Below are 12,853 nucleotides of genomic sequence, written 5' to 3' on the forward strand. Positions count from 1 at the left end.
TATGTGTAGAGAAAACCAGGCACTGCTCATCACCTGTCCAATACAGTCCCAACAGTGAAGCATGGTGGTGGCAGCATCATGCTGTGGGGGTGTTTTTCAGCTGCAGGGACAGGACAACTGGTTGCAATCGAGGGAAAGATGAATGCGGCCAAGTACAGGGATATCCTGGATGAAAACCTTCTCCAGAGTGCTGAGGACCTCAGGCTGGGCCGAAGGTTTACCTTCCAACAAGACAATGACCCTAAGCACACAGCTAAAATAACGAAGGAGTGGCTTCACAACAACTCCGTGACTGTTCTTGAATGGCCCAGCCAGAGCCCTGACTTAAACCCAATTGAGCATCTCTGGAGAGACCTAAAAATGGCCGTCCACCAACATTTACCATCCAACCTGACAGAACTGGAGAGGATCTGCAAGGAGGAATGGCAGAGGATCCCCAAATCCAGGTGTGAAAAACTTATTGCATCTTTCCCAAAAAGACTCATGGCTGTATTAGATCAAAAGGGTGCTTCTACTAAATACTGAGCAAAGGGTCTGAATATTTAGGACCATGTGATATTTCAGTTTTTCTTTTTTAATAAATCTGCAAAAATGTCAACAATTCTGTTATTCTGTCAATATGGGGTGCTGTGTGTACATTAATGAGGAAAAAAAATGAACTTAAAGCGGGATTCCGTCCTAAAAAAAAAAAAAATGTAAAGTACTTACCTGTCCTGGGTGCCTGCGATGTCAACCGCCCGAGGCCGACCCATCCCTCGGCTCTCGGGTCCCGGCACCGCCATCCTAAGAAAGGGAAACAGGCAGTGGAGCCTTGCGGCTTCACTGCCAGTTTCCTACTGCGCATGCGCGAGCGTCGCGGCGCTCCGTTCTGTGAATGGCCCCGTGGTGTTCTGGGAACACACACAGTTCCCAGAAGACAACGGGGCCGCTCACCAAGGAGAAGAACTCACCGCGGAATAGGAAGAGGCAGATTAGGAAGACTGCCTAGCAACAAGGGTTTAGGTAAGTTTTTTTTTTTTTCAAATTTTTTTTTTAATTTTTTTTAGGATTTTGGTGATTTTTTTTTTTTCAGGGTGGCCCTCCACTTTAAATGATTTTAGCAAATGGCTGCAATATAACAAAGAGTGAAAAATTTAAGGGGGTCTGAATATTTTCCATCCCCACTGTACACCTGTGTAGAGGGCGGTATTTGCCTGTATAGGATGGACAGGTGTTCCGTGCATCCACATACAGGCAGTCCTATTCATGTCAATTGGGAAACAGCGGAGCACGGAAACAGACGCTGTGTCAAATTTGACATCTGTGTGGATGCAGGAGTGGGTAAGTGTCCCCAAAATCACACTGTCTACATTTGGGGACACACACCTGCACCCACACAGATGTCAAATTAGGAACAGCAACTGCGTCCATGCAGCTGCTGCGTCCTAATTGACATGAATGGGACTGCCTGCATGCGGATGCACAGAACACCTGTCCATCCTATACAGGCAAACACTGCCCTCAACACAGGTGTATGCTTAAAGTGACACTGAAGCTTCGTATTTTTTGTTTTAAAAATAATAAACATTTCATACTTTGTGTAATGGTTTTGCACAACGCAGCCCTGATCCTTCTCTTCTCCCTCCTCCCCTGCTGAGTGCCCCCAGAGCAAGCAGCACTCGTGCATGCTCGCTCCTGAGCCACCTCTGTGTGCCTATAAGACACACAGAGCATGGCTCGCCCCGCCCCTCTCCCTCCTCACTGGCTGTGATTCACAGCGGCGGAAGCCAATGGCTCCCGCTGCTCTGTCTCAGCCAAAGAGGAGAGGGAGACCTGGGAGAGCTGAGGCTCCCCTGCACAGCACTGGAACGAGATTTGTCTCTGGTAAGTATTAGTATTACTTTACGTAAGCCTGTATGAACAGGGCCTTAAAGCGGAGGTCCGGCCGTTTAAAAAAAAAAAAGTCAGCAACTACAAACACTGTAGCTGCTGACTTTTAATAAGGGCACTTACCTGTCCAGCGAGCCCGCGATGCCGTCCCCCGAGGCCGATCCGTCCATTGGATCGGGTGCCAGCGCCACCATCTTAACTAAGGGAAACAGGCAGTGGAGCCTTGCGGCTTCACTGCCTATTTCCTACTGCGCATGCGCGAGTCGTGCAGCGCTTTGTGAATGGCCCTGTTGTTTTCTGGGACACACACATGTCCCAGAATACAACGGGGCAGCTCACCGAAGTGGAGGAAGTGACAGAACAGCGCCGCGGAATAGGAAGAGGCAGATTAGGACGACTGCCTAGCAACAGGGGTTTCTGGTAAGTAAAAAAAAATTTTTTTTTTCAAATGTTTTTTTATATATTTTTTGTAGAATTTTAATGTCATTTTTTATTTTAGGGTGGACCTCCACTTTACAAAGATCCTTTTCCTGGCACTTCCTGTGACAACCTGTCTTCCAATTGTTCTCCTGCATTGTCACTCTGCTGCCAGTGGAGACTACATGTGGCTGTTTTTATACACATTACTCAGGCATGGTTGTTACTATTTATTTAATATACTGCAGCTATTTATTTTGAGATAATTATGCAGTGCTTTACAAACTGCACATTCAAATCAGTCCCTGCCCTCGAGGAGCTTACAATCCAAGGTCCCTGTTTCCTATGCATACACATACATACGCTATGGTCAATTTGGACAGAAGCTAATAAACCTACCCCAATGTCTTTGGAGTGTGGTAGAAGTACCCAGAGGAAAGCCAGGCCAGAACAGGGGGGATGTGCAAATTCCATGCAGATCATGTCCTGGTCCAGTGCTGCAAGGCAAAAGAGCTAACCACTAAACCATCATCAGAAAGCCCACTCTAATGCCGTGTACACACGGGCGGACTTTTCGACCAAACTTGTCCGACAGAACGAATCCGTTGGACAATTCGACCCTGTGTGGGCTTCATCGGACCTGCAGTGGACTTTTTCGGTCGAAAAATCAGATGGATTTAGATTTGGAACATGTTTCAAATCTTTCCGATGGACTCGAGTCCGGTCGAAAAATCGGCTCGTCTGTATGCTAGTCCGACGGACAAAAACCGACGCTAGGGCAGCTATTGGCTACTGGCTATCAACTTCCTTATTCTAGTCCGGTCGTACGTCATCACGTACGAATCCGTCGGACTTTGGTGTGATCGTGTGTAGGCAAGTCCGTTCATTCGAAAGTCCGTCGGAAGTCCGTCAGAAAGACTGTCGGACCTTTGATGCCGAAAACTCTGCCTGTGTGTACACGGCATAAGAAATGCCATGCAGGCATTGATGGAGTGCCAGTAAACAGAATGTGTCTGTATAGAGGCTACAGGAGATCAGCAGCAAAGAGATGTAACAAAAGATGAAAAAAAGTGAAAATGGTATTTTATTTAAACAAAAATATGGCATCTGTTTATGATATACTGTACTTTAGAAAACTAAAGTATAGTGGCCCATGTTCCTGTGCAATTCATTAAATTAAATGGGCTAAAATCGCTCTGGATCGCACTATTTTTCAAAAATACTGGAGTATCAAGCAATCCGGTGTAGCCAAATGCACTGCGTTTGCAATCTGCATTTGGGGTGTAGTTATACATTTACACCCACAGCAAATCACACACCCACTGTGTTTTGAACACGGTGTGGGAAATGTGCATGGAACGTGGGTTTCCCACACCATGGTCTGGTGTGAATGAACACTTTACATTTAGTTTACATGTACTTTATGACTTAGGCCCCTTTCACACTGGGGCGGTAGGGGGCGTCGGCGGTAAAACAGCGCTATTTTTAGCGCTGTTCTACCGCGGTATTCGGCCGCTAGCAGTGCGGTTTTAACCCCCCGCTGGCGGCCAAAAAAGGGTTAAAACCCCTCGTATAGCGCGGCTATAGCCACGGTATTACCGCGGTATTGCCGCGCTGCCCCATTGATTTCAATGGGCAGGAGCGGTTTAGGAGCGGTCAATACACCGCTCCTTCACCGCTCCAAAGATGCGGCTTGCAGGAGATTTTTTCTTCTCCTGCCAGCGCACCGCTTCAGTGTGAAAGCCCTCGGGCTTTCACACTGAACAAACAGCGGAGGCTGTTTAGGGGCGGTTTGCAGGCGGTATTTTTAGTGCAATAACGCCTGCAAGCCGCCCAAGTGTGAAAGGGGCCTAACTGAGACTAGTTTCCTGTCTTATAAAGCAATCACCTCCCCACTATGCAGCCGATACATTCAGGAGCAAAATAATTATTATTACAAGTAATGGCAAAACAACCATCCAGACATTCAGCGGCCAACTCGTGTCTGATTCACAGACACACAGCACACTCATGGAATCCTTCCACTGGATAAACAAGCATACCTCCCAACATTTTGATGGGAGATGGGAATGAGGGACACCTACTAGCAAATGTATGTAGGCATAGGACACGCCCCCTGCCACACCCCCTTAAAGGGGAATTAATTAAATCCACAAGTGCTTTTTTTTACCACTACTATTCCTTTATATTGGCTTTTAAAATGTACAAATGCAGCCATTTAGAATTTGGATGAAAAGTTTAGCACTGGGAAACACTTTTTGAAAGATAAAAAGTGCATTTTATATACAACTATATAGATCAGACCAAAATGAGGGACAAATGAGGAGGAAAGAGGGACAGAGGGACAAATCGGGGACAGTTGGGAGCTATGAAACAAGCAATATGTAAAAAATACAGTGCCTCGAAAAAGTATTCATACCCCACGTTTTCCACATTTTGTCATCTTACAACCAAAAACATAAATATATTTTATTGGGATTTTATGTGATAGACCAACACAAAGTGGGACATAATTGTGAAGTTTAAGGAAAATGATAAATGGTTTTCAATTTTTTTTACAAATAAATATCTGAAAAGTGTGGTGTGCATTTGTATTCAGCCCCCTTTACTCTGATACCCCTAACTAAAATCTAGTTGAACTAATTGCCTTCAGAAGTCACGTAGTTAGTAAATAGAGTCCACCTGTGTGTAATTTAATCTCAGTATAAATACAGCTGTTCTGTGAAGCCCTCAGAGGTTTGTTAGAGAACCTTAGTGAACAAACAGCATCACGAAGGCCAGGGATCACACCAGACAGGACAGGGATAAAGTTGTGGAGAAGTTTAAAGCAGGGTTAGGTTATGAAAAAATATCCCAAGCTTTGAACATCTCATGGAGCACTGTTCAATCCATCATTCGAAAATGGAAAGAGTATGGCACAACTGCAAACCTACCAAGACATGGCCGTCCACCTAAACTGACAGGCTGGGCAAGGAGAACATTAATCAGAGAAGAAACCAAGAGGCCCATGGAAACTCTGGAGGAGCTGCAGAGATCCACAGCTCAGGTGGGAGAATCTGTCCACAGGACAACTATTAGTCGTGCACTCCACAAATCTGGCCTTTATGGAAGAGTGGCAAGAAGAAAGCCATTGTTGAAAGAAAGTCATAAGAAGTCCTGTTTGCAGTTTGCGAGAAGCCATGTGGGGGACACAGCAAACATGTGGAAGAAGGTGCTCTGGTCAGATGAGACCAAAATTGAACTTTTTGGCCTAAAAGCAAAACAATATGGGGTTGATTTACTATAGCCCGAATATGCGAATGCGCAAATACGTAAATTGGTAAATTAGCGTGAAAATTCACTATAGAGCTCGGGAAAAAAAACTCACAAAATCAAATTCACTATAGGTCACAGACAACAGGGACCGTCTAAATCATTAGTCGAGCTAGAAACACGGGAATTGCACATGGAAATAATGTTTAGTGCATGATATGATAGCCTAAATGGTTCTTAAATATGTGGTATATTGTTTAAAGATAATCTGCTTTTAACCGCTTGCCAATCAGCCATCGCAGTTGTACTGCAGCAGAATGGAATGGGCAGGCAAATCGCCGTTATGTTAAGTCGCTCCCTCTGGTGGCCACTAGGGGCGCAGAGATCCTGGTTCTCTGAAGGGAGAAGTGACAGATCGTATGAACAGCGATCTGTCATCTCCCCTAGTCAGTCCCCTCCCCCCTCCAGTTAGAACACACATTAGGGAACACAATTAACCCCTTGATCGCCCCCTAGTGTTAACCCCTTCACTGCCAGTGACATTTTTACAGAAATCAATGCATTTTTAAAGCACTGATCACTGTATTAATGCTAATGGTCCCAAAAATGTGTCAGAATTGTCCGATGTGTCCGCCATAATGTCGCAGTCACAATAAAAATCGCAGATCGCTACCATTACTAGTAAGAAAAATAATAATAATAAAAATGCTATAAATCTATCCCCTATTTTGTAGACGCTATAACTTTTGCGCAAACCAATGAATATACGCTTATTGAGATTTTTATTACCAAAAATATGGCCTAAACTGAGAAAAAAATTAATTTTAACCACTTTAGCCCCGGAGGATTGGGCTGCTCAATGACCAGAGCACTTTTTACAATTCTGCTTTAACTGGTAATTGCGGGGTCAAGCAATGTTGTACCCAAACAAAATCTGCGTCCTTTTTTCCCCCACAAAGAGAGCTTTCTTTTGATGGTATTTGAGTACCTCTGCCATTTTTATTTTTTGCGATATCAACTGAAAAAGGCCTGAAAATTTTGAAAAAAAAAAATGATATTTTCAACTTTTTGTTATTAAAAAAATTTAATCAACTCAATACATTTAGGCCAAAATGTATACAGCCACATGTCTTTGGTAAAAAAAATGTCGAGTATGTTGAGTATTTGCAGATCTCGCTTTTTGTCACAAAGTTTTGAAAATTGAGGAAAGAAAAAAAAACAAGTTTTTTTTCTTTTTTTTCAAAAATAAATGATACCTGCAAAATACTCACCATGCCTCTTAGCAAATACCTTGGGGTGTCTACTTTCCAAAATGGGGTCATTTGGGGGGGTTGTGTGTTATCTGGGCATTTCATGGCCTCCATAACTGTGATGGGTAGTGAGGAGTAAAATCACAATTTTACGCCTTTAGAAAGCCTGAAGGCAGTGATTGGTTTTTGGGGTCCTGTACGCGGCTAGGCTCCCAAAAAGTCCCACACATGTGGTATCCCCATACTCAGGAGAAGCAGCAGAATGTTTTTTGGGCTGTAATTCCACATTTAACCATGCCATGTTTGAACAATATATCATTTAGTGACAACTTTGTTTAAAAAAAAAATTGTAATTTTCCCAACTTGTGGCAAAATATAAAATATTCCATGGACACAACATGCCTCTCAGCAAAAAGCTTGAAGTGCCTTCTTTCCAAAATGGGGTCATTTGGGGGGGGGGGGGGGTTGTGCTATCTTGACATTTCATGGCCTCCGAAACTGTGATAGGTAGTGAGGAAGGGAAATCACCATTTTACGCCCTGAGAAATCCTGAAGGCGGTGCTTGGTTTTCAGGGTCCCATACGCGGATAGGCTCCCAAAAAGTCCCACACATGTGGTATCCCCGTACTCAGGAGAAGCAGCAGAATGTATTTTGGGGTGTAATTTCACATATGCCCATGGCATGTTTGAACAATAGATCATTTAGTGACAACTTTGTGCAAAAAAAAAAAATTTCAAAATATAAAATATTCCATGGACTCAACATGCCTCTCAGCAAATAGCTTGGGGCATCTACTTTCCAAAATGGGGTCATTTGGGGGGGGGTTTGTGCCATCTTGGCATTTTATGGCCTTCAAAACTGTGATAGGTAGTAAGGAGTGAAATAAAAAATGTACACCCTAATGCCGCGTACACAGGTTCGGAAATCCCGACAAAAAAATCCATGGATTTTTTCCGACGGTTGTTGGCTCAAACTTGTCTTGCATACACACGGTCACACAAATCTTGTTGGAAATTCCGAACGTCAAGAACGCGGTGACATACAATACGTACAACGAGCCAAGAAAAATTAAGTTCAGTAGCCAGTGTAGCTGTTCTGCTTGATTCCGAGCATGCGTGGAACTTTATGCATCGGAATTGTGTACACACGATCGGAATTTACGACAACGGATTTTGTTGTCGGAAAATTTGAGATCCAGATCTCAAATTTTGTGTGATAGAAATTCCGATGAAAAATGTCCGATGGAGCCTACACATGGTCGGAATTTCCGACAACAAGCTCACATCGAACATTTTCCGTCGGAAAATCCGACCGTGTGTACGGGGCATTAGAAATCCTGAAGGCGGTGATTGGTTTTTGGGGTCCTGTACATGACTAGGCTCCCAAAAAGTCCCACACATGTGGTATCCCCGTACTGAGGAGAAGCAGCAGAATGCATTTTGGGGTGTAATTCCACATATAACCATGCCATGTTTGAACAATATATCATTTAGTGACAGCTTTGTGCAAAAAAAAAAATGTAATTTTTTTAACGAAACTTGTGACAAAGTATAAAAGATTTTGTTTGTGCGCTGCCTTTTTGGATATTGTATTAATTTTGTCTGTCTTTGCTTATGATCCTGCAGTTTAACTTTTTAGGGGTTTGGGGCAAGGAGTTCTGTTCACCAAAAAGGTTTGTCATGGTTGGTATTAGCTTGATTTGTATCCCTGCTTTTCTACCTTGTAGATTGTAAGCTCTTTTGAGCAGGACGAAGAGACAGCAGTCGGTGGGAGGCCTCCCATCAAGGCGGAGCTTTGTTCATTTTTTTCAATTTTTCGGGTCCGTTGGTGGCGTGATGGACAGTGGATGGACATCGCGGGACACTTCTTTTTTTTTTATAAAAGAATTGTCAAAAACTGTCTCTTGTGGTTTTTACATGTCGACTTTTTTTTTGGTGAATGGGTAGGGGTACGATGTACCCGATACCCGTTCACATAGAGAGTTGGGGCCAGGATCTGGGGATAAGCCCCTTGCCCGCAGACCCCCACAACCAGGTCCAGGGTTTATGGGGACATTATGGGGACAAGGTGCTTTGGGGTGGGGGGGCACAGAGGCCCCCTGCCCCAAAGCACCCACCCCCCATATCGAGGGCATGTGGCCTGGTATGGTTCGGGGGGGGCGCTTGCTTGCCCCCCCCCATCCTGACCTGCCAGGCTGCATGTACAGATAAGGGTCTGGTATGGATTTTGGAGGGGACCCATGGCAATTTTTTTTTTTACATTTTGGCATGGAGTTCCCTTTAAAATCCATACCACACCCGAAGGGCCTGGTATGGACAGTGATGGTGGTGGGGGGGGGGGCACACCTTTTTGTTCATTTTTTTTTGTCTATATTGCCGGAAGCTGGCAATAGATTACCGCGAGCTTGTTTAAATTACATTTGTTCCTTTAGAAATTTCATTATTGCTGCGGCATGTTCTATACAACGCACAGATACGCCATTTTACAGGCAGACTAAGGGGACCCCCCAGGCACGATATTTAAAGGAATATTTCATTTTTATTGTTTAACTTTAAGCATCATTAAAATCACTGTTTCTTTAACCACTTTCCGCCCGGCCTATAGCTCACATCAGCATTAGCATAGTTGCTTCCATAATATATAATGCCTCAAGTTCAAAACATTATTGTATATAATTAAAAAAATCAAACACTGGTAAATGTATTTTCTATGGATGATTGTGCTCAGCTCAGTAGCCTAGTGGGCTGCACTCCTACCTTGATAAGACTCAGACCATGGGTTCAGATCCCACACATGGTATCACCTACTATAAAGCTTGCATTGTACTCAGCAGCAGATGCTGAAAATAGGCAAATGCCAATTATCCGATGCACATCGGTTTGATTGATTCCATAATATTAACTCTTCAAATGCATGTAAGTATTTAATAACATTATGGTGTGGACTTCCAAAAATCACACACTAGTTAATGTGCAGGGAGTTCATTTACATTTTTTTGTTTTTAATTTGCTTGTGCACTGGAAAAAGCAACACAGCTAGAGGGTGGTAGGTTGGCTGGGATTTGAACTCATAACCTGAGTGCTTTATAAACATCAGTGCAAACCACTAAGCCATTGTGCTAAGTACACTGAGACCTGCATAATAGTGTAGTATGATTAAAGAATGAACATAAATGCTGCTTTATAGTTTCATAAAAAAACTAAATTAACATGAAAAAAAAACATATAACAGATATGTAACTGTAAATGTTCAATACATGTAACTTTACAGAATAGCAGTAATACTGTAATACACATTCATAACTGCGTTCGTTAGCAAAAGAAGAAAACTAACTAGGAATACTAATTGGAATATACATAAATAGATGTACAAGAGGCAGAGCACATCTCACATAAGAATGTTTTATTCACATACATGGATGATTGCTGCAGTGCAGTTTCATATAGTACGCTCGTTAGCAATTGCCACTTGCAAATTTGCAGATATGCCGATTTGACATTTTCAAAGGCATGTTCGCCGGTAATAGCGTGCCTTTTCATTCGCATGTTTGCCTAGTTGAAGTCTTAATTGGCTTATATGGGAGTAACTAGATGTAGAGGGACCATTGCTTTCCGTTTTTCTTACTAAATGAACCTCTATGTGTGCCGGAAAAATAACACTACACATCACCCTGAACACACCATCCCCACAGTGAAACATGGTGGTGGCAGCATCATGCAAAGCTGGTAGAGAAATACCCCAAAAGACTTGCAGCTGTAATTGCAGCGAAAGGTGGTTCTACAAAGTATTGACTCGGGGAGACTGAATACAAATGCACATCACACTTTTCACATATTTATTTGTGTAGCACTAACTCACGGTGGAGCTGCTGATTTATAGCGGGCTGTTTCCGTCACCTGTTTACCTGTAGTTTCACCAATACCAGACTTAGAGTCCACATTGAGCTTATTATTGGACAATATAGGCAACAGTCACTTTAGTACTTTTTCAATGATTTAATGGGAGATAACTGGAAGAAGTAGCAGGAAAGAGGTAGAAGAAGAGTTGCAGGGAAGTTCAAATACCTTTTCTTGGTGTAGCACTAAGGAATTGAAATCTTAAAGCGGTAGTAAACCCAGCCATAAAACAGTTTAATTTCCGGCATGTGCCGGAAATGCAGCACTCCTATTGGTTGTGCTCTCAACCAAACTGTCAAACCATCCAATGGCTGGTGTCATAATTGATCACATGTGCAGCATCATGGCAGTTGTAGATTAAACAGAGGCAAAGATGGCAGCTTCTTTGGCTGAAAACAACAGGAGGGTTTACTTACACTTTAAGGATGAATGTATCTTCAGTTCAGGATTAAATCTTTGCCCGCCCGGATAGGCTTCTCTCCCTGACCTAGCAGCCGGAGCGCAGCACGAACAGAAAGTCTCTGCCATAGGATGTAGTAGTTTCCGATGAACAGCAACACAGTACCAGAACCTTTAAGCCGACCCGGCAGTACTATGTGGTAGGTTAACTTAAGATGCGTCCTCCAATTGAGTCACCAGGCCCCTCTCCAGACCAGCGCTCCGCATGATCCTTCCAAGACGGGTCCTCCCCTGGATTCTTCTCTATTGTCCGGCTTCTTCCCGCAGGACAGACAGCACAGGACCATCTCTGCAACAGTTGTAGTAGGCCCCAGGCAGACTTCTGGGCCACCCACACGCTGCAGCAATGAAGTCCTCCGGCCTGGAGGACCACGAGGTAGGACTCCTAGCACATACCTGTCGGCCAGGAGGGCCAGCAGGTGGAAAGAAAGAGACCAAGAAACATAGCGTCTGTCCCTTAAATACCTCTTCCCAGAATGCACCGCAGGGGACAACCTCTGCCGAATTACTTCTGAGAAAGAAGAGCACTCAATACACCTCAGTCTGTTGCTTTCAGAGCTCCGGTCTGTAGTGACACCGACATCTACAGGCGACGGAGTGGAACTGCACGCAACACAACCAAGGCTGGAACAGAAGATAATTTAGCCAATGATTAAGTCTGAACTATGTACAGAACAGACGACCCACTAAATTTACATATAAGCGGTAGATTGAAAATCTACCAGTGCTACATTTGTAAAAAATTTTGAAAATCTTTTATCATTTTCCTTCCACTTCACAATTATGTGCCACTTTGTGTTGGTCTATCACATAAAATCCCAATAAAATACATTTACGTTTTTGATTGTAACACGACAAAAATGTGGAAAATGTAAAGGGGTGTGAATACTTTTTCCAGACACTGTAAATGCAATAAAAGTCAAGTTTTGAGATTTGTACTTTTCAACCCTTTTGCCAATAGGAAAAGCACAATTCCTGTCTTGGGTTTTTGGCTGTTGTGAACAGGGATAATATGTGACCAAAGTGACCAGAGTGCCTTAGCAGTTTATCAAATTGTATCTAAAGACAAAAATGATTACCGTATATACTCGAGTATAAGTCGTTCCGAGTATAAGTCGAGGCCCCTAATTTACCACAAAAAAACTGGGAAAAATTTATTGACCCGAGTATAAGACGAGGGTGAGAAATGCAGAGGGTCAACAATGCCCATCTGCAGCTGCCTGTCTCCCTGTGTCCTGTGCAGCCTACCTGTACCCTGTGCATGTGTCCTGTGTCCTGTACATGTGTGTCCTGTACATATGTGTCCTGTACATGTGTCCTGTGTCCCTGTGTTCCTGTGTCCCTGTGTGCATGTGGCCTGTACATGTCCTGTGTGCATATGTCCTGTGTGAATGTGCAGCCTACCTGTGTCCTGTGCAGCCTCCCTGTGGCGATCTCCATCCTCAAACGGCGGCCGGCGTGTGATGATACTGTTCGGCGGTCATTCCACAGTTTAAAAGCCGCGCCTCCTCCTCGTCTGTGATAGGCTGACCACTGACTGCCTATCACGGACATTCTCTCATTCTCATACCACGGACGAGGATGAGAGAATGTCCGTGATAGGCTGTACACTGACAGCTGTTCAGCCTATCACAGACGAGCAGGAGGCGTGGCTTTTGAATGCTGGAATAGCCGCCGAACACTATCATCACACGCCGGCCGCCGTCTGC

This window comes from Aquarana catesbeiana, linkage group LG10 (assembly GCF_042186555.1).
Source record: "Aquarana catesbeiana isolate 2022-GZ linkage group LG10, ASM4218655v1, whole genome shotgun sequence".
Taxonomy (NCBI): domain Eukaryota; kingdom Metazoa; phylum Chordata; class Amphibia; order Anura; family Ranidae; genus Aquarana; species Aquarana catesbeiana.